We start from the raw sequence: 25,110 nt of genomic DNA on the forward strand, positions 1-25,110 counted from the left end.
ATATATAACCATGCACAGGTGTGTGTATATATATAATTGAATACATGGTTGCTATTATTGTTTTGAACAAGCTGTTACCTTTTAGATCAATTAAGAATAAGAAATATTCTGGTGAGGTGTGGGGAGAGGGGAAGCATTCTGCAGTCCTATGATTAAGTCTCTGTTTTTTAGTGAGCCTGTGCTTCTGGACTGTGAACTTTACAAGTATTTCTGTTTTTTTCTCCCCCTTTAAGTAGCATGGGTTGGCTAGAGTAGGCTGGATTTGGCTATTTTTCCTTCCCCAGGTCAATTAGGCTCTGGTTAACTAGTTTCTCCTGAGGGCAGACCTTATTAAGAAGAACAGAGTGCTCTGGTTTATTTCAAAATTGTTCCTTTTCCCTTCCCAAGGACAGAAGCCAGAGAGGGTTTTTCTCCAATATTTACTGGGAAAATCTGGTGGAGCTTCGGGGGGTAAATCTCACAATATTTTAGGGGGCCTGTATGACTGGATCCCCCAGGAATTTTTTTTTTTTTTGCCGTACGCGGGCCTCGCACTGCTGTGGCCTCTCCCATTGCGGAGCACAGGCCCCGGACGCGCAGGCTCCGCGACCATGGCTCACGGGCCCAGCCGATCCGTGGTACGCGGGATCCTCCTGGACCCCGGGGCACAAACTTGCATTCCCTGCATCGGCAGGCGGACTCTCAACTACTGCGCCGCCAGGGAAGCCCATCCCCCAGGATTTTTTAACTCTCAGGGTTGTCCACACTGGGTCTCCAATAATTCTCCAGTTATAGTTCGGTATTTCCTACTTTGATGCTGGTTCCTGCTGTGGTTTCTGCTAGCAAGTCTCTGCTCAGGTAAGTCATGATTCCCTGTATTTGCCTGACTCTCCGATCTTGGGGGCAGCAATTTGCCCTGTGTCTTCCCTTCTCTTAGGGATCCAAGAAGGGTTGGTTTTTCAGCTTATTTAGCTTTCTACTTCTTGTTAGGACTGAGGGGTGATTTCCAAGCTCCTTACATGCAAAACAGGAAACTGAAAGTTCCTTCTTTAAATTTTTTAATGATTTTGTGGGCTTCAAGAAATCGTTATATCATGTAGTCTTTTTTTTTTCTTCTAAACATTTTACAGTTTTATTTGTCATATTTAGGCCTAAAAATCCTAGAATTGAAATAATTTATAAAATTTAGAATTTATTTTTGTATGTAGCATGAGTTAAAGATCTACTTTTATTTTTATGTGTATCCAAGTATACTAGAAAAAAATTATTAGATCCATTCTTGACCAATTGCTTTACAGTATCATCTCCATAACGTATCAGCATCCCATATAGGCGTTTATTCATGTTCTATTGCTTTGTCTATTGATCAAAAGTCTTTCAACCCCATGCTGAAATTATTACATTTCCATAATCAATATTAATATTTCATACAAAAGCCTCCAAACTTGCATAATTTCTCAGGATTGCTTGAGTGTATTTTTGGCTCTTTGTCTTCATATTTTCCTATAATCACATGAAAAAATTCATTGAAAAAAATGTTGAATTCTTAGTAAATATTCAGTGAACTTGAATATTAATTTTAGATGAATTGATTCTTTTTTACATTATCACTCCTTTTTATCTAAGAGCATAATATAAAATCTCCATTCATTTAAAAATTTTGTGACTTAACTTTCAATACTTTCTAATATTCCCTGTAATAATCTTCCATATATTGTGTTAGATTTTTTATGATGTAACCTGTATTGTTGCTACTGTTGAAGACATTATCTTTCAATTTTAAATACTTTTTCTTTTTTTGCTTGTATACTGAAGTAGATGTAATTGCTAGTATATTGACTTCACAGCTACAATTTAATTAATTGTGCACTCATTTTTTTCCCCAGTGATTTGTCTTAGATGTATATTTCAACAATCTTACCACCTTAAATAATGGTCATTTGTTTCTTTTCAGTCCTTACACACTGCATTATTATCTTTTTCTTTCTTATTTTCTGTAATGTTAACTAGAAACACTGATAGTGGGCATTCTTGTCTTGTTTCTGATTTTCATCAGAATACTTTAAATGGTGCACAATTACAAATGGTACGTGACGTGGATGTTGTAGGTAAGATTGATCATATTGAGAAAGTTCCTTTCTTGCTAAAAGATTAAATCACGCACAGCTCTTGAATATTATAAAATATATTTTCAGTAGCTATTGAAATGATTGTACATATATGCGCATATACATTTATATATGCTTATTATATAATTTGAATTTATATAATTGTCGAGATTTTTGAAGAGTCTCAAATTTTACCCTATTTGCCTGTTACTGATTTAGAGATGATGGCAGAACACAGGATACCCTTGAGTCAGAGACAAAGGGCTTTCTCAAGGCAGAGCAGGCAGTATGAGCATCAACATGTCTGTGCTGTTTCCCCCTTGCTCCCAAGCCCCACTCGGTGATGTGAGGGGCCCACAATCCTAAGAACACAGCGGGTTTGTGTCACAGTTTAGGAGTATAGGGCAAGGGCTCAGCAATTTTTGATTAAGGAGCAGACATGGTAGCAAGCCAAAACAAGCCAATCCTTCTACCCCATAGAATGAGCAGTTACAAAGTAGTCAGACTTCAGTTGCCTTGACCTCCTTATTTGCTTATGTGACCAGCTACAGAAATTCTTCTTAACATATGTAAATTGAATTGTATATAATGATATAATATTGGATGTATTTTGCTAACGTATTGTTGAGGACTTTTGCAAAACTGTTAATCTATAAGATGGGCTTCTAATGTCCCTTATTAATACTCTTCTTGTATGGTGTAGATAATAATATAAATGAGCTTATTAGCCTCATAAAATGAATTGGGTTGGATTTTTCCTTTTCCTGTTTCCTAGAAGAATTTACAAAACCTGGAATGTATTCTTTTTCAAAACTTTGGTAGGAGTAATTAATTAGTTCTTTGGGAAAGATATATAACTGCTAATTAAGCATCTACATGAGTTGTCTTTTTTTCAGTAAATTTATTACATTCTAATATAGATCATTATAAATGATGCTTATTCAGAAATTTTCATCCTGTTCTTTGTTTTACAATGTTATTATGAAGTATAGTATATATGTACAGGCACAGAAAGAGGATGAATTTAGAATGTAAGAAGTATTTCACAAATTTATAATACTTGGTTGGACCGGCCACTCTGACCAAAGTTTACATATTTTATCTGTCTTGTTTAGAGAATTATTAAGAGATTATTTCATGAGAGCTTTCATTCAACTGCTTTAGTAATAAAGCTTTACAGTTGGGCTTTATGAAGTTTGCATTTACTAGAAAATGGAAGAATAACATTCTTTTAATTTTGACATTCTACAAAGACCAGGAATGCTACCTGTGTAATGCTATCTTTGAGGGAATAAGCTATATGCAAAATTGTCCCTGAGTTTTCAGAGCTTCATTGGAGTATGCTCTAGTTTGTAACACATTGATCATATTGTGGGTTTATACACTGGCTTAACTGGGCATAGTTAAAATTTTTTAAATCTGAGGTTCATTTTATTCTTCTGGGGTTTGACAGAATGATTTAAGAACACTCCAGTGGAACACATAATGACCTATTATACTCATGTCCATTTTATGTAGATATTAACAATAGTAACTGCAACAGGACCTTGAAGTTAATTACAGAAATCAGAAAAACAATGAGATTACTAAGATAGCTCTAGATAGTTACTGAAGTATTTTCCAAATTATTAAGTCTCTTAGAGATCTAACCAATATAAGATGTATGGTAAACACTCCTGATGGTGGCCATCATGATGTTTGCTTCATAAGGTAAAAACTTTAGAAAGCTAGGGGTTTTATTTTCATCTGTTTACAGAGACATGAAAAAAAAATACTTGGGGAGAGGAGACCATTATGGGAAGCTTGAGGATTACCCCAAGTTTGAGAATTGTCCCAATGATAAATAGATTGACTGAATTACCAACTGTATTGCCTCTTTGTAAGTTATCTTTTCTTGTGAATGACTTCTAACCTAATTTTGTCTGTATCCAAGAAGGTGGTTTATAATATATTTCCCTTTAAATTGCTGAGACTTGTTTGATTATCTAATACATGGTCAGGTTTTGAAATGTTCCATGTATACTAGTAGAGAATGTGTATTCTATAATTCTTGGGTATAATGATTATATGTACCCCCCAGAACAAACTATGAACTGTATGGTCCTAATCTACTACATTTTTTCTGATTTTTGTTAGTTTGATCTTGAATTACTGAAGAAATAAATGGCAGATAACATGACTTTCTCTTTGAGGATATCTCACATTTTCCTCATATATTTGAAACTATACCTATATGTATTTATAATTTTCTATATCATATACAAGATAAATTGAGGTACATTTCCTCTATTTTCTTTTTTTTTGTATATTATGTATAAGACAGGGAATATATTTCTTAAAATGTTGGAGTATAGAGTTTGCTACTTCTGTCTATTTAGTAGTATTTTCATTTGAGCTGTTTTTCTTCTTAGTCCAATTTTTTAAATTTAACTTTCCCCAAATTAATAAACTTCATCTAGATTATTAAATTAATTGGCATATTTTTTTGCATTTTTTTATTTTAAAATAATTCTTGTCAGAGATACCTCTTGACAATAATTCATTCATACTATATTTATTGAATCCCTAGTATATGAAAATAGCCTGTTCATGCCTTTATGAAACTTATATTCTATTGGTAATGATGGATGATGATAAAAATAGAGATTTAAACATATAACTTGTAATATGATAAGTGGTTTTGAAAGCAATGTATGCAGGATAGTGGAAGAAAAGGAAATGCAAGAGAGAAGCATTTAGTGGTTTTGTTATTCAACAGAGGGTATTCGGAAAAGGCTCCTTAATAAGATATACTTGTCAAAAGCCTTCAGGAGGTGATGGAGGGAGCCATCCAATTACCTGGACAAAAACCCTACCTGGCTGGGAAGCACTAAGGGCAAAGGACGGAGGATGGGGAATTTTTGGTGAGTTAGTGGAACAGTAGGAGGGCAGTGCAGCTGAGTAATGAAGTTAATAAAAGGAGAGCAGTTGGAAGATGAGATCAAAGACAGTCAGGGGCTTGAGGGCTGCTTAAACTATTGTAAGGCTCTCACTCAAAATAGTTCTGGAATGTATGATACATTTTGTTTTCTCTAGCTGTGCTGGTTTCCCAGCACAAATAATAACAAATTACTGTAATCTGGGTATCTTAAAATAACAAAGTCATTCTTTAATAGTTCAGGAGGCCAGAGTCTGAAATCAACATGTCAGCAGGTTGGTTCCTTCTGGAGGCTCTGAGGAAGAAACCATCCCAAGCTTCTCTTTTAGCTTTTGATGATTTCTGGACATTCTTAGTGTTTGTTCCTTGCCTCTTTCAGGTTCTGGTATCTCTAGGCCCTCCTTGCTGTGTGGGAACAGAACTCCAATTTCTGCTTCCATCTTCAGATGAACTTCTTCCCTGTATGAGTCTCTGTGTGTCCTCTCCTCTTCTTACAAGGACACCAGTCACTGGATTCAGGGCCCATCCTAATTCAGTATGATCTCATTGCAAATAATTACCTCAGTAAGGACCCTATTTCCAAATAAGGTCACATTCTACATGAATTTAGAGCAGAGGGAACAATTCAACCCAGGACACTAGCCAAAGATGAATCAAGTACAGTTTCCTTCCCAGAGTCCACTCCAGTCTGCAGGAAACATCTACCATTGCTTGCTGTCAGCAGTATTTCAACCAGCACCCCCTGTATTGCTCTCTGCCTGCTCTGCCTTCAGGGAACTCCAGCCTTGTTTTTCTCTGGAGGAGTTTCTAGCTGAAGGTCAAACACCAATCCAACCCCCACAAACTACAGCAGATACAGGTCTGATTCTTGTCATATTCTGCTCTTTAGTTTAATGGCGTTGGGGCTCAAAGATTCCTGTATCTCAGCCAGTATTCATCCAGGGAGGAGGGGCTGGTCTTCCCTCTTGTAAAGCATCTCAACTGTGTACATGGTAAGAAGAAGCGAGGGGAGGGAATGCACAACATTCAGGCAGCTTTCTGCAAAGTAATCCTCTCTCCTGACTTTCTCCACCAATCGGCCTATCATATGCCTTTAGGTGAGCTGAGGGATGAGGTATAGTTTTCCAGTTCTCTCTTAGTAAATTTTCAGAGGACCTGGCAACTCTTAGAACGTTCTGATCACTTTATACCCTTTGTTTTAAGCTCATGGCCCTCAGCCAAAACTGAGACAACCGAAAAAGTTTTATTTAACATTCTGATATAGAAGAACTAGAAAAAGGAACAAAAATGAGTTCTTGTCCATTGTTGTTGTACATTCACCCAATTCAGGGATCTTCAAGTTTATGAGAGTAATGTATCCCCAATCCTAGTATAAAACAACAGCAACATAAATACAGAGTGGCACATTCGAATTCCAGGATTCATAAACATCAAGACCTTTTATTGTCCTCAGTTTAATTAATGGGGCCTGAAATGAACACAGACCACCTTGTAAGCAGTAAGAATGTTATAATATAAATTAGAACAAATTATATTGGTTATGAACACGTAAAGCTGTGAATGTTATTCCAGCTGTTGGAGAATAGCAGTAAGACCGTTTTAACCCATTTTAAAGATGGTGAATCAAAGAATTGCATGCTTCCCCAAAGACCAACCTAAGTGAAAATGGATGATCAACTAATAATTGTAAATAACTTTAAACTTTTGTCCTAATCATAGGATTTATACAAATTAACTATCAAACGTTCTAAAATATATAAAAACACAAAACAATTCTATCAGATAAGTTTTAACATTTAAGATTTTGTTATATATTGTCCCACATTCATATATATATTTTTATTAAGGAGAATGTTTCATAAGGTTACATTTTACATTGGTTTGTTTATACCATACATGCTGTTTGCAATCTATTTTCTTAACCTATATGCTTAGTCCCAGCATTTTCCTGTGTCATTATATGCTCTTCTGAAGCATTACTTTCTTTTTTTACTTTTTATTATAGAAAATTCAAAAATACACAAAAATAGAATAATATAAGTAGCAACATCATTTGTACATGCATATTTCATCTATTGTCTTCCCAGTGTTTTTATTTGTTTGTTCCTGGAGTATTATAAAGCAAATTTTAAATATAATATCATTTTATCTGTAAACACTTCAGTGTACATTTCTAATAGTAAGGACTTTTTGAAAATATAACTTTGATAATATAATTGCACCTTACAAAGTTAACAGTAATCTCCTAATATTAATTAATACACAGTGTTTGCTATTTCCCCACTTGTCTCAAACATTTATTTTTATGATTGGCTTGTTCAAATAAGGATCTAAACGACTGGCACATTGAATTCGTTGGTATGTTTTATAAGTCAGTATAAACCTTTTGTGACTTTATGTTCCTTTATTTTTTATTTTTATTTTTTGTAAATACAGTTTTATTGGAACACCCCTACCCCATTCATTTTCAAATTTTCTATCTCTGCTTTTTTTTTTTTTAACATCTTTATTGGGGTATAATTGCTGTACAATGGTGTGTTAGTTTCTGCTTTATAACAAAGTGAATCAGTTATACATATACATATGTTCCCATATCTCTTCCCTCTTGCGTCTCCCGCCCTCCCACCCTCCCTATCCCACCCATCCAGGCTGTTACAAAGCACCGAGCCAATATCCCTGTGCCATGCAGCTACTTCCCACTAGCTATCTACCTTACGTTTGTTAGTGTATATATGTCCATGACTCTCTCTCGCCCTGTCACAGCTCACCCTTCCCCCTCCCCATATCCTAAAGTCCGTTCTCCAGTAGGTCTGTGTCTTTATTCCTGTCTTACTCCTGGGTTCTTCATGACATTTTTTTTTTCTTCTTAAATTCCATATATATGTGTTATCATACGGTATTTGTCTTTTTCTTTCTGACTTACTTCACTCTGTATGACAGACTCTAGGTCTATCCACCTCATTATAAATAGCTCAATTTCGTTTATTTTTATGGCTGAGTAATATTCCATTGTATATGTGTGCCACATCTTCTTTATCCATTCGTCCGATGATGGGCACTTAGGTTGTTTCCATCTCCGGGCTATTGTAAATAGAGCTGCAATGAACATTTTGGTACATGAGTCTTTTTGAATTTTGGTTTTCTCAGGGTATATGCCCAGTAGTGGGATTGCTGGGTCATATGGTAGTTCTATTTGTAGTTTTTTAAGGAACCTCCATACTGTTCTCCATAGTGGCGGAACCAATTCACATTCCCACCAGCAGTGCAAGAGTGTTCCCTTTTCTCCACACCGTCTCCAACATTTATTGTTTCTAGATTTTTTGATGATGGCCATTCTGACTGGTGTGAGATGATATCTCATTGTAGTTTTGATTTGCATTTCTCTAATGATTAATGATGTTGAGCATTCTTTCATGTGTTTGTTGGCATTCTGTATATCTTCTTTGGAGAAATGTCGATTTAGGTCTTCTGCCCATTTTTGGATTGGGTTGTTTGTTTTTTTGTTATTGAGCTGCATGAGCTGCTTGTAAATTCTGGAGATTAATCCTTTGTCAGTTGCTTCATTTGCAAATATTTTCTCCCATTCTGACGGTTGTCTTTGGGTCTTGTTTATGGTTTCCTTTGCTGTGCAAAAGCTTTGAAGTTTCATTAGGTCCCATTTGTTTATTTTTGTTTTTATTTCCATTACTCTAGGAGGTGGGTCAGAAAGGATCTTGCTGTGATTTATGTCATAGAGTGTTCTGCCTATGTTTTCCTCTAAGAGTTTGATAGTTTCTGGCCTTACATTTAGGTCTTTAATCCATTTTGAGCTTATTTTTGTGTATGGTGTTAGGGAGTGATCTAATCTCATACTTTTACATGTATCTGTCCAGCTTTCCCAGCACCCCTTATTGAAGAGGCTGTCCTTTCTCCACTGAACATTCCTGCCACCTTTATCAAAGATAAGGTGGCCATATGTGTGTGGGTTTATCTCTGGGCTTTCTATCCTGTTCCATTGATCTATCTTTCTGTTTTTGTGCCAGTACCATACTGTCTTGATTACTATAGCTTTGTAGTATAGTCTGAAGTCAGGGAGCCTCATTCCTCCAGCTCCTTTTTTCGTTCTCAAGATTGCTTTGGCTATTCGGGGTCTTTTGTGTTTCCACACAAATTGTGAAATGTTTTGTTCCAGTTCTGTGAAAAATGCCAGTGGTAGTTTGATAGGGATTGCATTGAATCTATAGATTGCTTTGGGTAGTAGAGTCGTTTTCACAGTGTTGATTCTTCCAATCCAAGAACATGGTATATCTCTCCATCTATTTGTATCATCTTTAATTTCTTTCATCAGTGTCTTATAATTTTCTGCATACAGGTCTTTTGTCTCCTTAGGTAGGTTTAATGTTCCTTTATTTTTTCATCCTGTTTTTTTGTAGAAAAGTAAATAGATCTTTGGACTGCAGAACTTTCCACTTTCTGGATATGACCAATTTCATTCTTATGTTGTCATTTGGCATGCTTCTCTCCCTACTGCATTTCCTGTAAACTGCTATTTAGATCCTCAGTTTTGATTAGATACAGGTTTAATTTTTTACTGACAAGAATAATTTTTATGCAGTGCTATGGTCTTCCTCTTGTGTCACATGAGATGAAAGACAGTGTCTGTCTTAACCACAGTTATATCACTTCCAATGACTGCCTAGAATTTAAATAATTGTAATATACTTTCCTTTCTTAAAAAAAAAGAATCCCTTATTCTGGATATTTGGAATCCAAAATGTGCTTCATGGAATTTGATAAAGTTATAGTATAAACAACATCTTCTAACAATGATAATTTTCTTACTAAAGACATACATTATAAACTGAAAACTCAACTGAGGAATTTTGTAAGGCTTGTCTTCCTTTAGTAATTTCTCTACTCCTGGTCACATTCAATTTATGATACAGAAAAATCTAGGATATGGCTCCAATCCCCTGAATTAATGTCTGCATGGGAGGTGTAATATAACCTGGGAGTAACTCAAATATTGGTATTTATTATTGCTCAATTAAACTTTCAAACAAGTGTGTGGTCCTATATACTAAGGAGGAGTTGTGATTTAGAATACAGTTAAATAATCATTAAATACTTAACAAAATCTACAATTATGAATGCCTGCCTATAAATGATATTGAGGAGTTTCGTAATTATACTAGATTCTTCAGTATTTGCTGTTGAGAACTCTCTTCTGTATATGGTACAGATCCAGGGCAGAGTTGGTCGGTACCTCTATTCTACCTAGCCCTCAGTGGCTAAGAAAGCCTCAAAATAACTAATAACATTTCACCTTAAGATTATCTCCTAACCCTGACTTGGAAATAAATGACATGTCCTTGTTCTGAAAGCATATTCAAACTGTTGCTTTCCAATTCCATGGGATGTTACTAATTTTTCTAATAAGCGATAAAATAGTTCAACAACAAGTGCCATGTATGTAAGACCAAAGAGTACAATGTACGTGGGTTAGTGTTTTGGTCATATTCTTTTCTGTGTAAGCTGTGGACCTCCAAATCAAACGGTAGCTGAGCGGCAGATTCCTATGTCTGCAAGACTAACACTCTCTCAGTCTCTCATTCTTTTCTGCTTCTCTTATCTCTCTCATTCCTTCTTTTCTCTGAAAATCAGCTTCAGTCTTTCAGATTAAGTCAATCTGTAACTATGACCTTTATCAGTTTGCTGATTGCTTTATCATAAGACAGTGATGGACTCTGATTCAAATGTAAAATTTTACCAGGCAAGAAGGAAGGAAGGAAGACAAATTGACTTAGGCATAAATCTGGCAAATGTGTGTAGGTTTAATTTTTGACAGAGGTGTCAAGGAAATGCAATAGAAAAGAACAATATTTTCCAATAAATGGTGCTGAAATAACTAGACACCATATACAAAAAAAAAAAAGCAGACCTCAAACTACACCTCAGATAATTATACATAAATTAACTCAAAATGAACCATAGACTTAAAGATAACATGTAAAATTATAAAAATAGTAGAAGAAAGCATGGGAGAAAATCTTTGTAACCCTGGGTTAGATAAATACTTACTGGATGCAATACTAAAAGCCCAATATGTAAAATGACAAATTGGATTTCATTAAAATTAAAAACTTCTGCTGTTTGAAAGATATAAAAATGAAAAGACAAGCTGCAGACTGGGAGAAAATATTTGCAAGCCATATATCTCAGAGAGGACTTGTATGCAGAATATATAGAGAACTCTCAAAACTCAATAATTGTAAAACAACCAATAAAAAAACTGAGCAAAAGATTTGAACAGACATTTCACCAAAAAAGATATATATTGATGGCAAATATGTGGCTGAAAGGAAGCTCAACTTCATTAGTTATTAGAGAAAGGCAAAACACAATGAGATACCACTGTTTACCTATTAAATTGGCTTAAAGCAAACAGACTGACAATTTCCAGCATCGTTAAAGATGTCCAAAGTGAAGTCTCTGATATACTCTTCATTATGTAATCTAAAAGAGTAATCAACTTTTCTCCTTCTTAATTTCCACATCTGTAAAATCTGGCTGTTAATACCTACCTAGTCTATGTATCCTATTGGGCTGTTGTGAGAAACAAATGCAAAACATGTAGGAAACATTTTGTAAAATACTAAGTACTTTACTAATGTAAGAGATATTGCAGTAGTATAACTGCAGTGAGGTTGATAGGAAAGATTCAAAACATAAATGCTGAAAGCATAATGATAATCCATTGATATATGAAGGATATTTATATCATTTATTATACAGAATTCTTGAAAGATACTAAAGAACCATCATTATCAAGTAAACATGGCAATGATCTTAATGCTAGCAATTGCTTTTTGATCATAAAATTATTGGCCCAGAGTATCAAAAAAATGTTACTAGCCAATTTAACGGTATAAATATTATATATGTATAAACCATCTCTATGTGATATTCAAGGCAAATTGAGATATTAATTATTTCAATGCTTGCCTTCAAAATAGCCTCATTATTAATAAAAATATTCATTATACAAATATATTTTCCTGTTCTTTGCTTCTGTGTCTGATCAGTTACTATAAAGCAAACTGATAATACATTGAGCTGTAGTGTTCTGCAAAGAAAAGATGAAAAGAAATAAAATGACGACTCCCAATCTAAAGAAAAAACTAAAATGTCAACAGTCCCTTGGTGACAGTTTTAAATGAATCTTTAAAAGAAGCTTATTTTGGAAAGCCTTCTGGTCACCCCCAATTACTATGGTTGCCTTAGTTGTGACAGCTGGTGTATAATCTTTGATTACGCTGTCATTAAAATGTCTTTTATACCTTTTTTTAATGCCATCAACACACCATTTGCTTTTCAAATCACACCCTAAAGTGGGTGGATCATGGGCACTGAGGTATCTATGAAGTTTCTAAGCCCCTTTCACACTTTTAGGAGCTGGTAAATTCAGACACAATGTGGGAATCTGATGCTGCTCCAGCTCTGATATACTAAATTTATCCTAAAATTTTTTTTAACATCAACTCACATTTTTGATATTTCTTTTTCTACTCTCTACCTCAACAGGAAAAAAAAAGTATTAATTTTATTAGAGTTCATCAATGTACCTTGTTGAAAATGGTAATAATGAGGTCAAGACAGAGGTGCAGCCACCAAGCACATCCATTACAGCTTCACAGGGAAAAACCACAATAGTTTCATAGCCTTAGACCACATCTTTAACCCAGTGAGCAGGCATGAAAATTTGCATCAGTGAAGCAGAGGAGCATGCAGATTCATCTCTGGTATGTGCAGGAAACTTAATGAGGAATCAGAGAGTCTTTTTTTTTTACCCTTTTCCCAATCATATGGTTTAAAAAATTAATTCAGGTATCTTCATTGAGTCCCAGTTTCTTTGAGAGTAAAATGAGGATAATAACTGCTCTTTTTACTTCTTGGAGTTGTTGTTTGGATACACATATTGACACCATATAATAATCTGGAAAGCTCTAATATAATACATCCCTTGTGGTAGTGGTACCTCTACAAGTAAGCTAATCAGAACAGGTGTCCAGTTCCTAGTGGCTCAGCAACCTGGGTGCCACAAAAAGAGGACTGGCCAGGTCAGCTGAGGCAGTTCTGTGTCTGCTTGTGTCTTCAATTGCTCAGCCAGGCAGGAATCCACTTCAAATTTTCATTAGAAAGTAAAAGTTTTTTTAAAAAAATCAGTTTTCAAAAACATTTTGAAAAAAGGATATTTACTATGATTCCATTTTTTCATTGGAGAGATTTTTAAATAGTTTGAAAGATAAAATAAAAAATTTAAGCATCTTAGTAAATTGTTTTCAATAAGAGATCTTTAGATACTTAATAGACTGAAATGTTGATAGAAATGGGGATACAGAAGTTGCTATAAGATTTCAAGAAGCATGAAAGAAATATATTTAAAAGCTATAGTATCTTGCATTTTAATGTTTTTAATTATTTATGTTTTGCTTTTTGCTGTATAAACAGTGGTTTTCTAGTGCTGATTAAAATATCTGATTGGCAATGTCTTAGAATAATGCAAACCAAATAAACCTAAAAGTAATTGGATATATTAAGTTAGGAGATTAAAAAGTTTTAAATCATGAGTTTCATGTGAGAAATGTAATATGAGTTCTTTAATTGGAAAAAGGCTAGTAATCTCAATTTTAAACCTTAAGACAATTATCCATGAAGTGTGTTACAATTACATTACTTGAAATGAACCATCTATTTACTATATTATTTACTGCATTTCTTAGTTTAAGCTCAGATTTCACTGAAGATTTCTAGGCTCTTTTTTGAGTATGGGAAACTTTCCAATCATCAAATGCTTATTGCTTTTAAGGTACATCCTTGTCAATATCTCTGCTATTTCACACTATATTTCCTCCAGGGCTCATCATAAAGCACTCATCCAGTTCCAGTGATTTACTCCTGGTGAATTTCTAAAATTGCATCATGAATTCCTTCATAGAGACTTCGCTCTCTGTTAAACCCACACTGATTTTCCATGAAAAGTGCATTTGGAATTGGAATTTTCCCATCATTATATATAGTAAACTCTCATGTAAAATATTGAAGTTCTGAACTAGTTCCCTTCTTACATATTAGATATTGAGAGGGCTTGTGATTATGAATGCAGCCTTTGCTTAAGTATATATTGGTTCTGAAATAGGTTCTCCTTTTTAACCATATTCCAAATAATAAAACCTATGTGAATTATTCATAATAAAGGGAGATGATTTTTTGGTGATATGTTAAAAATCATTCCAGAAAAGAATGAATTCTGAAAATCCTGCCATCTGTTACCAATTAAATTCAAAATTTGTAAATGACTGTTAAGTAGACAATGTAGTAAGTATAAAAAATGAGAATTATGATTGCTTTTAGGGAGTTTATTCTCTCTTTAGTAGAATAATTTAAGTATCTGCATAACTACTAATAAATATCCGATAAATGACTGAATAGAGACATTGGGAGACCCACTATGGATCTGGGATGATAGCATTCCTTGAAACTTTCTTAATTTCCAAAAAGAGTTTCCTCAATGCTGTGGGATCTAAATGTTAAGAAATAAGTGTTATAGAACAGGGACCTAATTTTAGCCACATTTATTGGTGTTTTGAACAGGGCTGTATTGTGTAGGTCTGTATTATTGATTGAGGCCAAGATAATTGTAACTTAAGGAATGGATATAGTATAAGCATTAGAGGGTTTTTCAAAAAGCATAAATCTTAATGTGTAAAATCATAAATAAGTTATTGACTGACCAAAGCAGTGTTTGGAAAACCAGCCAAATCCCAGGGTCGCTGGCAGGACCATTCACCATCCGTTTGAGGATCTGGAGGTCTGAATGTGATGACAAGTATATAGTCATGCAAGCAAAGGAGTAATGGCCCTTTCTCCTTGAGTTTGTGAAGCCTTGACCATTTTATAGTTATAAAGACTTGCAGATTACCTGTTTGGGGGCATGTGATGAGTCAGCACATATTGAGAGTATCATGAAGGAAAATGAGAGAATGGTATAAATAATATAAAAATGTGTAAGGAAGGAAGAATGAGGAAAAAAAATCCTGCCTCTTTGTGAAGCTGAATCTTTGAGAATAGCACAATCTCTGTCTCTTGCATGGATTTATCTACTCATGACCACTGTTGATGGATTGTAATACCTGAAGGAGTCTCTAACAGTTGAATGAGCGTGTGCGTTTTCTTTTGGAATCAACAGATGCTCAAAATGGTATTATGAGTCTGCCACTTGTTATATTGTTTCTTTCTGACTATATCAATGTAACTCTTAAAAATTTGCTCAGCAATTATCTAATCCAGAAAGATAATGTTATGTTAAGGGCCACTCCTCTTTGCTACTAATGCACATTCAATTACAGCACTTACTAAATTCTGTTGATTAAACCCTGGCTTAAAATTTTGGTGGCGAATGTGCACAAGTACTTTTCTGCTTAGCATAGGCAGACAATCACATATCTTTCTCTCACCCCTGAATTCTCAGTGTCCTTTTCTGTCCACTGTCCAGGCGTTGATATGTCTAAAGCCTTCTATTCCCGTTTGACTATTCTTCCATGCTCTCAGTTTCCTGACAATGAGAAAGACCCAATTTAACCTGAGCTTTAATGACTAATAATGAGAGTTAATATATTACTCTCACTCATAGACATGTGCATTTAAACATTTGTTTAAATAAGTCCTTCCTTAAGGACATTGTGTCTCTAAATTTTAAACTGTACCCCACTCACAGGTTGATTTGAAAAGAGTTTTTGAGTAGAGTATAACTCTTGGTTCATCTCAAAACCATGTTTATTGTTCATCTATATATAATCTCAGCCCTCAATAAATATGATAGTTTGGTTTTGAAAACACAGTCCTCCCAGAATCAGCTAAGCACTTGTCTTGAACATCAAGTACATTCTTACCCATATATCAAGTGGTATGTGACTACTAGCCTTTTTCTTTACAATAACCATGCTATATTTTGCCCAATATTTCTAATCGCATTACCTAAACCTGCTGGACTGCTTTCCTTATCTAAACTATCTAGGTCATTGATAGGAAACTGAGAATTCAGTTTGAAGATGAAGGAAATATTGAGAGTTAGAATTAAAGATGGGGGAAATATTTTACCATTTAAGCATATTTCTGTAAAGCCTTGATTGATTGTGAGATAATTCTTAATAAAGCTCCCATATCTCATTGTGGTTTTGATTTTCATTTCCTTGATAATTAGAGATGTAGAGCATCTTTTCATGTACCTGTTGACCATCTGTAGGTCTTCTTTTGAATAATGTCTCTTTGAATAACGATGCTTCAAAAAGCGTCAGGTACCACAGTGTTCATTGCAGCTCTATTTACAGTAGCCAGGACATGGAAGCATCCAAAGTGTCCATTGTCAGAGGAGTGGATAAAGAAGATGTGGCGCATATATACAATGGATTATTACCAGCCATAAGAAGAAATGAAATTGAGTTATTTGTAGTGAGGTGGATGGAACTAGAGTCTCTCATACAGAGTGAAGTAAGTCAGAAAGAGGAAATGAAATACCATACGCTAACACATATATATGGAATAAAAAAAAACGGTTCTGAAAAACCTAAGGGCAGGACAGGAATAAAGACGCAGACATAGATAATTGACTTGAGGGCATGGGGAGGGGGTAGGGTAAGTTGGGACGAAGTGAGAGAGTGGCATGGACATCTATACACTACCAAATGTAAAATAGATGGCTAGTGGGAAGCAGCCACATAGGACAGGGAGATCAGCTCGGTGCTATGTGTCTTTCTGGAGGGGTGGGTTATGAAGGATGGTAGGGAGACGCAAAAGGGAGGCAATATGGGGATATATGTATATGTATAGCTGATTCACTTCGTTATAAAGCAAAAACTAACACACCATTGTAAAGCAATTATACTCCAATAAAGATGTTAAAAAAATAAATAAGAATTAAAAAATAAAGTAATTATTGATATAAATGTACTTATTGCAATATTTTTCCATGTTTTCCAGGTATTTTTGTAGTTCTTTGTTCATTTCTTCTTTTTGTTTTTCATTTTGTGGTTTGATGGTTTTGTTTTGTAGCATACTGGAGTTTATTTTTGTGTGTGAATCTGTTGTATGTTTTTGATTTTTGCTTACCATGGGGCTTATGTGATCCACAGCTATATGTACTTGCTTTAAACTGATAGTCATTCAAGTCCAATCACACTTTAAAAGACCTATTTGTTTTCTACTCCTGTCCTCAAAGTTTTGTGATTTTGATGCCATATTTTTCATCATCATACTTCTCCTTTTACTGTTTCTTGTAGTTATACGTGCTTTTACAATTATTTTTTAATCTACATACTGGTTTATTTAAGTGATTGTCAATCCTTACTTTAAATTTACCTTTCCTATTGGGCTTTTCCCTTTTTTGTAGCTTCTTACTTCTTTTTCATTTCAAGAAGACCCTTCAATATTTCTTTTAGGGCAAGATTAGTATTGCTAATTCATTTAGTTTCTGCTTGTCTGAGAAATTATCTCTCCTGTTGTAAATGATAATCTTGCTGGGTAGAGTGTCCTAGGTTGCAGGGGTTGAAAGTGTTTCCTCTCAGGGCTTTGAGTGTATCCTTCCACTCCCTCCTGGCCTGCAAATTTTTTGTAGACAAATCAGCTGATAGCTTTAGTGAGCTTTCCTTGTAAATGACTCTTTAGTTTTCTCTTGCTGCTTTTAGAATCCTCTCTTTAGGGCTTCCCTGGTGGCACAGTGGTTGAGAGTCCGCCTGCCAATGCAGGGGACACGGGTTCATGCCCTGGTCCGGGAAGATCCCACATGCTGTGGAGTGGCTGGGCCCATGAGCCATGGCCGCTGAGCCTGTGGTCCAGAGCCTGTGCTCCGCAGCGGGAGAAGCCACAACAGTGAGAGTCCCACGTACTGCAAAAAAAAAAAAAAAGAATCCTCGTTTTAACTTTGCCATTGTAATTATGATATGTCTTGATGTGAGTCTATTTGGGTTTATCTTATTTGAGACTTTCTGTGGTTCCTGTACCTGTATATATTTTCTTCTTTAGGTTTGAGAACTTTCCTGTCATAATTTCTTCAAATACATTTTTGATACCCTTCTCTCTCTCTTCTCCTTCTGGAACTCCTATCGTGTAGGTTTGCATGTTTTATTTTATCTCATAGGTCTTGTATATTGTTTTTATTTTTTTTCTTATTTGTCTCTTTGTCTGCTGTTCTGATTGGGTGATTTCCATTGTTCTGTCTTCCAGATTCCTCCCAGGGGTGGAAGTCCCAACTTTATGCCTTTTTTCTGTTCAACCCGGTCACATGGAAATCTTTCTTGTGGCTTTGGTTGTATAGGAATTCTTCTGCCAGTTTCTAGTTAGTTTTCCATGTGAATTGTTTCACATGAAGATGTATTTTTGATGTGTTTGTTGGGGGAGGTGAGCTCCATGTCTTCCTACTCCACCATCTTGTTCAGACCTCTGAAAAAAATATGTTTTAAGAAGTAAGTTTATTTCAGCATCCCTCAGTATTTTCCTATTTTTTTCTGTGTCTTCTGCCCCTTATGTTGCTTCTTAATGACATAAATTTCATATTAAAGTGCATATGTATATATATGAATCTCTATGTGTGTGCATGTACATATATGAATATATATGATATCTATCTCTATGATATTTGTAGATATGATATATGATACCTATCTTTATGAAATAGATTAATGATAGGTATTCATCCAGATTGCTGAATAGCCTTGAGATTAAGGTTGATGGCACATGGCTAAGAAGAAAGTAATTAAATTCTAATACTCTATGTTCTAAGAGGGCTCAGATCTTGGTGTAAGATGATGCTCAAGAGAAACCAGATGGTGTTTTCTGTATTTATCTTCAGGAGACTCTAGAGAAAGTGAAAGTTCTGAGAGAAACATTCTAGGTGGCTAAGTTTAGGGTGTATTTTCTCTCAGGAGAGCTTGGTTGGTTCCTTAAGGCAAGGGGTGATATTTTAATAGAGGGACTAGTACCTGACCCTGGTCTGGAGATGTCTAAAGCAATCAGGTATACAGGAATAGCCCACTCTTAAGGATTCAAAGGACCAAATTCTGTGTGCCTAGGAATGAGAAGTTAGAGTTTCCCCCTTACCCGTTCAAACTTAGAAGTTGGAAATAGGCCTGGAATGGCCTCTTTCATAGCATGGTTGGTGTCACTATTGAGCTGAGGGAGCATGTCAGCCTCTCAGTCTTACAGACAATACCACATGAATTGTCAGTAGGACTGAGTGAGACATAGCTTAGCTTGTGGAGGTCCTCCATGAGGAAAGGACTTTGTTGACATGTCTAAGCATGCCTACAAGAAACATCTATACTTCCTTCTTGATTCTGCTCTATAACCTCATCAACATATTCATTCTATGACCTCAGGTTGCTTTAGATAAATTGACTAGTGAATAAATAATTCAGAATAAAATATTCCAACATGATTTCCACCAATAAAAATTCCTGTTATCTGAGGAATATGGGAATTGAAGGCAGTGTAGCAGGAGGAAGAGGGAACTAAACTGATTATTTTTACAGCATTGATTGTGTGGCAAGCAGTACACTCAGTACCCTACATGTAATACATCACTTAATCTCTACAACAACCCTGTGAAATAATAAAATTCATTAGATGAGAAAAGTGATTTTCGGAGCACAGAACTAATTTTGTCTAAGATCACACAAAGAAGTATTGGCAGAATTAGAAACAACCCTACGTCTGTCCTCCTCAGGAGTTGAAATGCTTTTTGTTATGACAGCTTCAGTAAGGAGAACATTTTCATCAGGGGACCTTTTTATACCTTACATTTTAAGTTTTCTTCTCCGCTCATTTATAAAATGATCATTGCTTTTAAAACCTATTCTCATGGTATCTATGTATCCCTAAATTAAAAATGCATATATTCAAAAGATTTTAAAATTTTGATCATGTACTACCTTAACAAGTCTAGATGTATACATTCTCAATATATCTGTGTTTATTTATAAAATTTTAAAATAATATTTTTAATATGAGGTAAACATGTCATATAGTATTATGTACAGTTGACCCTTGAACAACGTGGGGTGTTAGGAATGCTGACGTCCTGTGCAGTGGAAAATCCATGTATAACTTTACAGTTGGTGCTCCGTATCTGTGGTTTTGCATTCCTGTATTCAACCAACTGTGCATTAGCATAGTACTATATTATGTGTTTATTGAAAAAAATCCAAATACAAGTGGATGAGTACAGTTCAAGTCCATATTGTTCAAGGGTCAGCTGTACTTTATAAGTATTAACTCATTTATCACATCACCCTTGAGGGTGCTATTTTTATCCTTATTTTAAAGATAAGGCACAGAGAAGTAATTTTGCCAAAGTGCCTTATTTAGTAGATGATGAAGATGGGATTTGGAGCAAAGTTTTCAGCTTCCAGAGGCACACCCTTAATCACTTTGATACATTATTGCTTCTATATGTCCTACTAAGATAATGGTATGAATTACACAATTGCATTGAGTTGCATGAATATTATACAATGTACACAAAAATAGAAATTAAAAACTGATGAAATACAAACAAATATGAAACTATGTTCTGTTATGTCTTCTAAGCTTGAAAGGATCATCTTATGCAGCCCAGTTTGGAAAATACTGACTTATTTTCTAGAATTTTTTTTTTTTTTTTTCTTTTGCGGTAAGCGGGCCTCTCACTGCTGTGGCCTCTCCTGTTGCGGAGCACAGGCTCCAGACACGCAGGCTCAGCGGCCATGGCTCACGGGCCCAGCCGCTCCGCGGCATGTGGGATCTTCCCAGACCGGGGCACGAACCCGTGTTCCCTGCATCGGCAGGTGAACTCTCAACCACTGCGCCACCAGGGAAGCCCTGTTTTCTAGAAATTTGATCTCATCTTGACTTTAACAATTGCAATGGTGCCTTTAGTTATATTTTGGGAAGAGGGTTTTATTACTTTAGAAAACAAGCAAGGGAGAGATAGGAGTTTTATTCCCTCAAAAGGTTTTGTTGACTAGACCCTGAAGATCATCTTTGGAATAAGAAAGAAAAGAACATATGGAAATTAGTAGCAAACTATCAAAAGAATTGATATTTCAGAAGCAGTAAGCAGAGTTTAAAAACCATCTGTTTATTTATTGAATATGTCTGTATAATAAACATGCTTTGTAGGAGATCAGTTGGGTTAGCAGGAATGGTTTTATCTCCGTTGTCTGACTGATTAGACCAAGAATCCTCTCCTTCTGAAGAAGTGCTTTCCTATCAGACACAGAAACTTAAAAAAGGAAAAGCACTAATTAAATATTTATCTACGTTAAATGCATAAGATTTAGCATTATAGAAACAGAAAAGATTGTTTCAATTAGTTTAATGAAATTCATACTCTAATAGGAATTTTTATATAACAAACTACTAGATTTCTGCTATTTGTCCAATTTTCGCTTTTGGCAAAAACATGAGTTTTAGCTTCATTGCACATTTCCCTCCGAGTTTTCCCAGCCATAAGTAGACAGGTAATTCGTATGTCTCAGTGGGGGCGTTTTGGAGCATGTTTCATGCATGATTTGAGAGAGAGAGGCAAATGAGATAACCAGGAGAGATCCCAGGAGCTAACTTTTCCTAGGCAGAAGCTCCATTTAAAAAGCATAACATCGTAATAAAAATTAAAAATTCACAAAGTGCATAGAAGCGATGTTTGTGGTTACAGGAAAAGAGACTGAATTTAATCAATCTTTTCCCTAAGAATTCTGTTATTTATTGCAGATAGGACAGGGACTTATTTTGGTGGTGGAATTTAGCTAGTAGGCAAATGTCAACATGGAATTGCCAATTTCAGTCATCAACCTCAGTCTCAATATCCTTCATCTTGAAAACAGTTTCAGTGGAAGTTGCTAATAAACAGAAGGGAGACTATTCAATTCCAAATACTTTAACTTGATATATTAAAAATATCTAAAATTTACTCTTCAAAACTTGAGAACATGTCATATTACTCTATCCTTAGAAAAATCACTTTAATATAGCTTACTTTATTTATAATCACTTCACGTTTTCTAAAAATAAGGGTTTTTCCATGGAGAGACCATTCTATATAATTTGTGCATTTTCTAGTATTTTTTTTTTTAATGAATTTGGAATTTCAGTCTGCCCAACACATTTTCACATATACTTAAGCCCACAAAGCTTAACATTAGAATATATTTTCTCTGGAAGTTCTCAGATGTTATCTCCTATAAAAGAGAGACATACTAAGAAAAACAGTTTTTTAAAAGATGTTTTAAATTCAATATATATTATGAATAGTAGATCTACTTTCTTAAGAGAGTACAGAATCTACCCTACCCAATTAAATACATCCCCATGCTAACTGTTTCTATGGCCAAACAGAACTAGATATTCATATTCTCTAGATAAATGACATATCTTATCAGCAGCAAAATAATGCTAAAGCCAAGATCCCCAAACTTATTGTTTTTTCCATACTTTGAATTGTGAGTTACAACAATTATACTCAATTCGGAAAGATGAACTCTACAAACTATTCAACAATACCAAGTGTTTACTTCACCCAGCCATTGATAACATATAAATGAGAAAACATGAATTAGAACTTGATCTGATCCTAGGCCTGGATGACAGACAAGGCAACATTTTATCTAAAAATGTTTTTACTTAGAATTCCCAGGGATGAAGTATTATACTTCCAAAATGTAAAAGCAACTCTAAAATAATGGGTAGATAGATATGGATCTAAAGCAACTCTAAAATATGGATAGATAGATAGAAAAAAATATATATATATAAAATACATAATCTAAATTCTAAATATTGCTTAGGACCTCTTCTATAGATGATTTTAAGATGAAAATATTTCAAGGATTGGATCCTCTTTTTCAAATAAGGCACATTCTCTTTGACTCTGTTCCATATGTTATTTTGCAAATGCTATTTGTATATTGAAGTATTCAAAATTGAAAAATCCTAATTGGCTTATTTTAAAGAGTACATTGTCAATTCTTAATACTGTGACATTACACTAGTAGCGCCTTGGGTAGTACAAAAGCCCTCCTTTTTGCATGCCTGGTTGTGTTTCAAAAATGTCTCACATACCTTTGAATTTACTTTATTCTCTTTACAGAAATTTAATGCATTGTTAATATAAAAATTCAACAAATTATATGTTCCATTTAGATAACAAATATTATATATCCAATAAGTGAGATACAGTTTTTAAAACCACTGGAATAATTTAGGAATGCCATGTTGCCTCATCAAATAACTGTACCTTAGTGGAATTACATTTATAGCATGGCACGTTTATAATAGGACCTGCTCCTATTTCACTATTGTTATATCTTTTTTCAGATATTATCACTTTACCCTTTTCTTACTTTACATTTTATCTTTCTTCTGTCAGACTAGAAGAAAAGAGATAAAATAATACTCTTAAACAAAGCTCCTGTCTATATAAACAATTTAAATTACCCAATCAGCATGTCAGCATTATTCCTGAGGCCTAATTTTGTGTCGTCCTTGGAAAGAAGTGCTGTATGGGACAATAGTACCTTCTCTAAGCCTTACTGCTAGAACCATCCCAAACACAGGATCTCAGAAGAGCCCCCATCTGTGAGTCCAAGGGCTTCTGGGGGCATCTGGCTGACTCCACAGAGTGAGTAGGGAGTGGTAGAGACTCACAGGGCACCCTGAAGTATACCAGTTAGAACACAGTATGTTCTGCTCTTACAATGTTATCTATCCTGACAGCTCCAGGACATCCAAAAGAAACAAAGGAAATTTTGGAGAAGGCACATCTGAGCACCGGAAACCCAATGAAGCCAGGGGCCTGGAACAGAGGCATGGCTTACTATGTTAAAAAGCAATATTCCTATGAAAACCCTCCTGTCTTTTTTTATCAGAATATTTTAATAACCTCCTTTATTCATAATATAGTTGAGTGACTAAATCACAAGTACGTAGTTCTCTAACTTTTCTCCTTTTTCATCCTTGTAATTAATACTCAACAGTTTTTACTTTAAGTTTTAGCTCTGAACTCAGGTCAAAGTGGTTTTTCCCCTAAAGCACTTAAATATAATGTGAACAGATAGAAACTGGGCAATTTTAAACATAGTTAAAAAGACTTTCTTATAACTTTCCTGCTTTAATTAACCTTACGTATTCCTCTCCTTTGAAAAATATTCCATGATTTTCATTGATGATTTAAGAATTCAAGTGTTACAGGAATCATTTTAGCCAAAATTATGAAGTAATAATTATTAAAGTATTGAGTACAATACATGCCCAACAAATACACGAGGAGTTTGAATATGAAATGAATTTTATTTTCATTGCATTATGTTCTCTTTTAATAACCCATCACCTTTATCAATTAATTAACTTATTCATTCAGCAAACATTACTGAGTGCTTCTTACATGCAACACACTAATCTAGATAAACATTACATAATATAACAGAAAAAAAGATCCTTCACATTCACTTTCCTTTTTAAAAAAATTTTTAATATAATTTTATTTTTTTTATACAGCAGGTTCTTATTAGTTATCCATTTTATACATATTAGTGTATATATGTCAATCCCAATCTCCCAGATCATCCCACCACCACCGCCCGCCCCCACCGCTCTCCCACCTTGGTGTCCATACATTTGTTATCTACATCTGTGTCTCAAATTCTGTCCTGCAAACCAGTTCATCTGTACCATTTTTCTAGGTTCCACATGTATGCGTTAATATACGATATTTGTTTTTCTCTTTCTGACTTACTTCACTCTGTATGACAGTCTCTAGATCCATCCACGTCTCTACAAATGACTCAATTTCGTTCCTTTTTATGGCTGAGTACTGTTGCATCGTATACATGTATCACAACTTCTTTATACATTCGTCTGTCGATGGGCATTTAGGTTGCTTCCATGACCTGGCTATTGTAAATAGTGCTGCAATGAATATTTGGGTGCATGTGTCTTTTTGAATTATGGTTTTCTGAGGGTATATGCCCAGTAATGGGATTGCTGGGTAATATGGTAATTCTATTTTTAGTTTTTTAAGGCACCTCCATACTGTTCTCC

This window comes from Monodon monoceros, unplaced genomic scaffold (assembly GCF_005190385.1).
Source record: "Monodon monoceros isolate NGI ecotype Baffin Bay Population unplaced genomic scaffold, NGI_Narwhal_1 Super_Scaffold_15, whole genome shotgun sequence".
NCBI lineage: Eukaryota > Metazoa > Chordata > Mammalia > Artiodactyla > Monodontidae > Monodon > Monodon monoceros.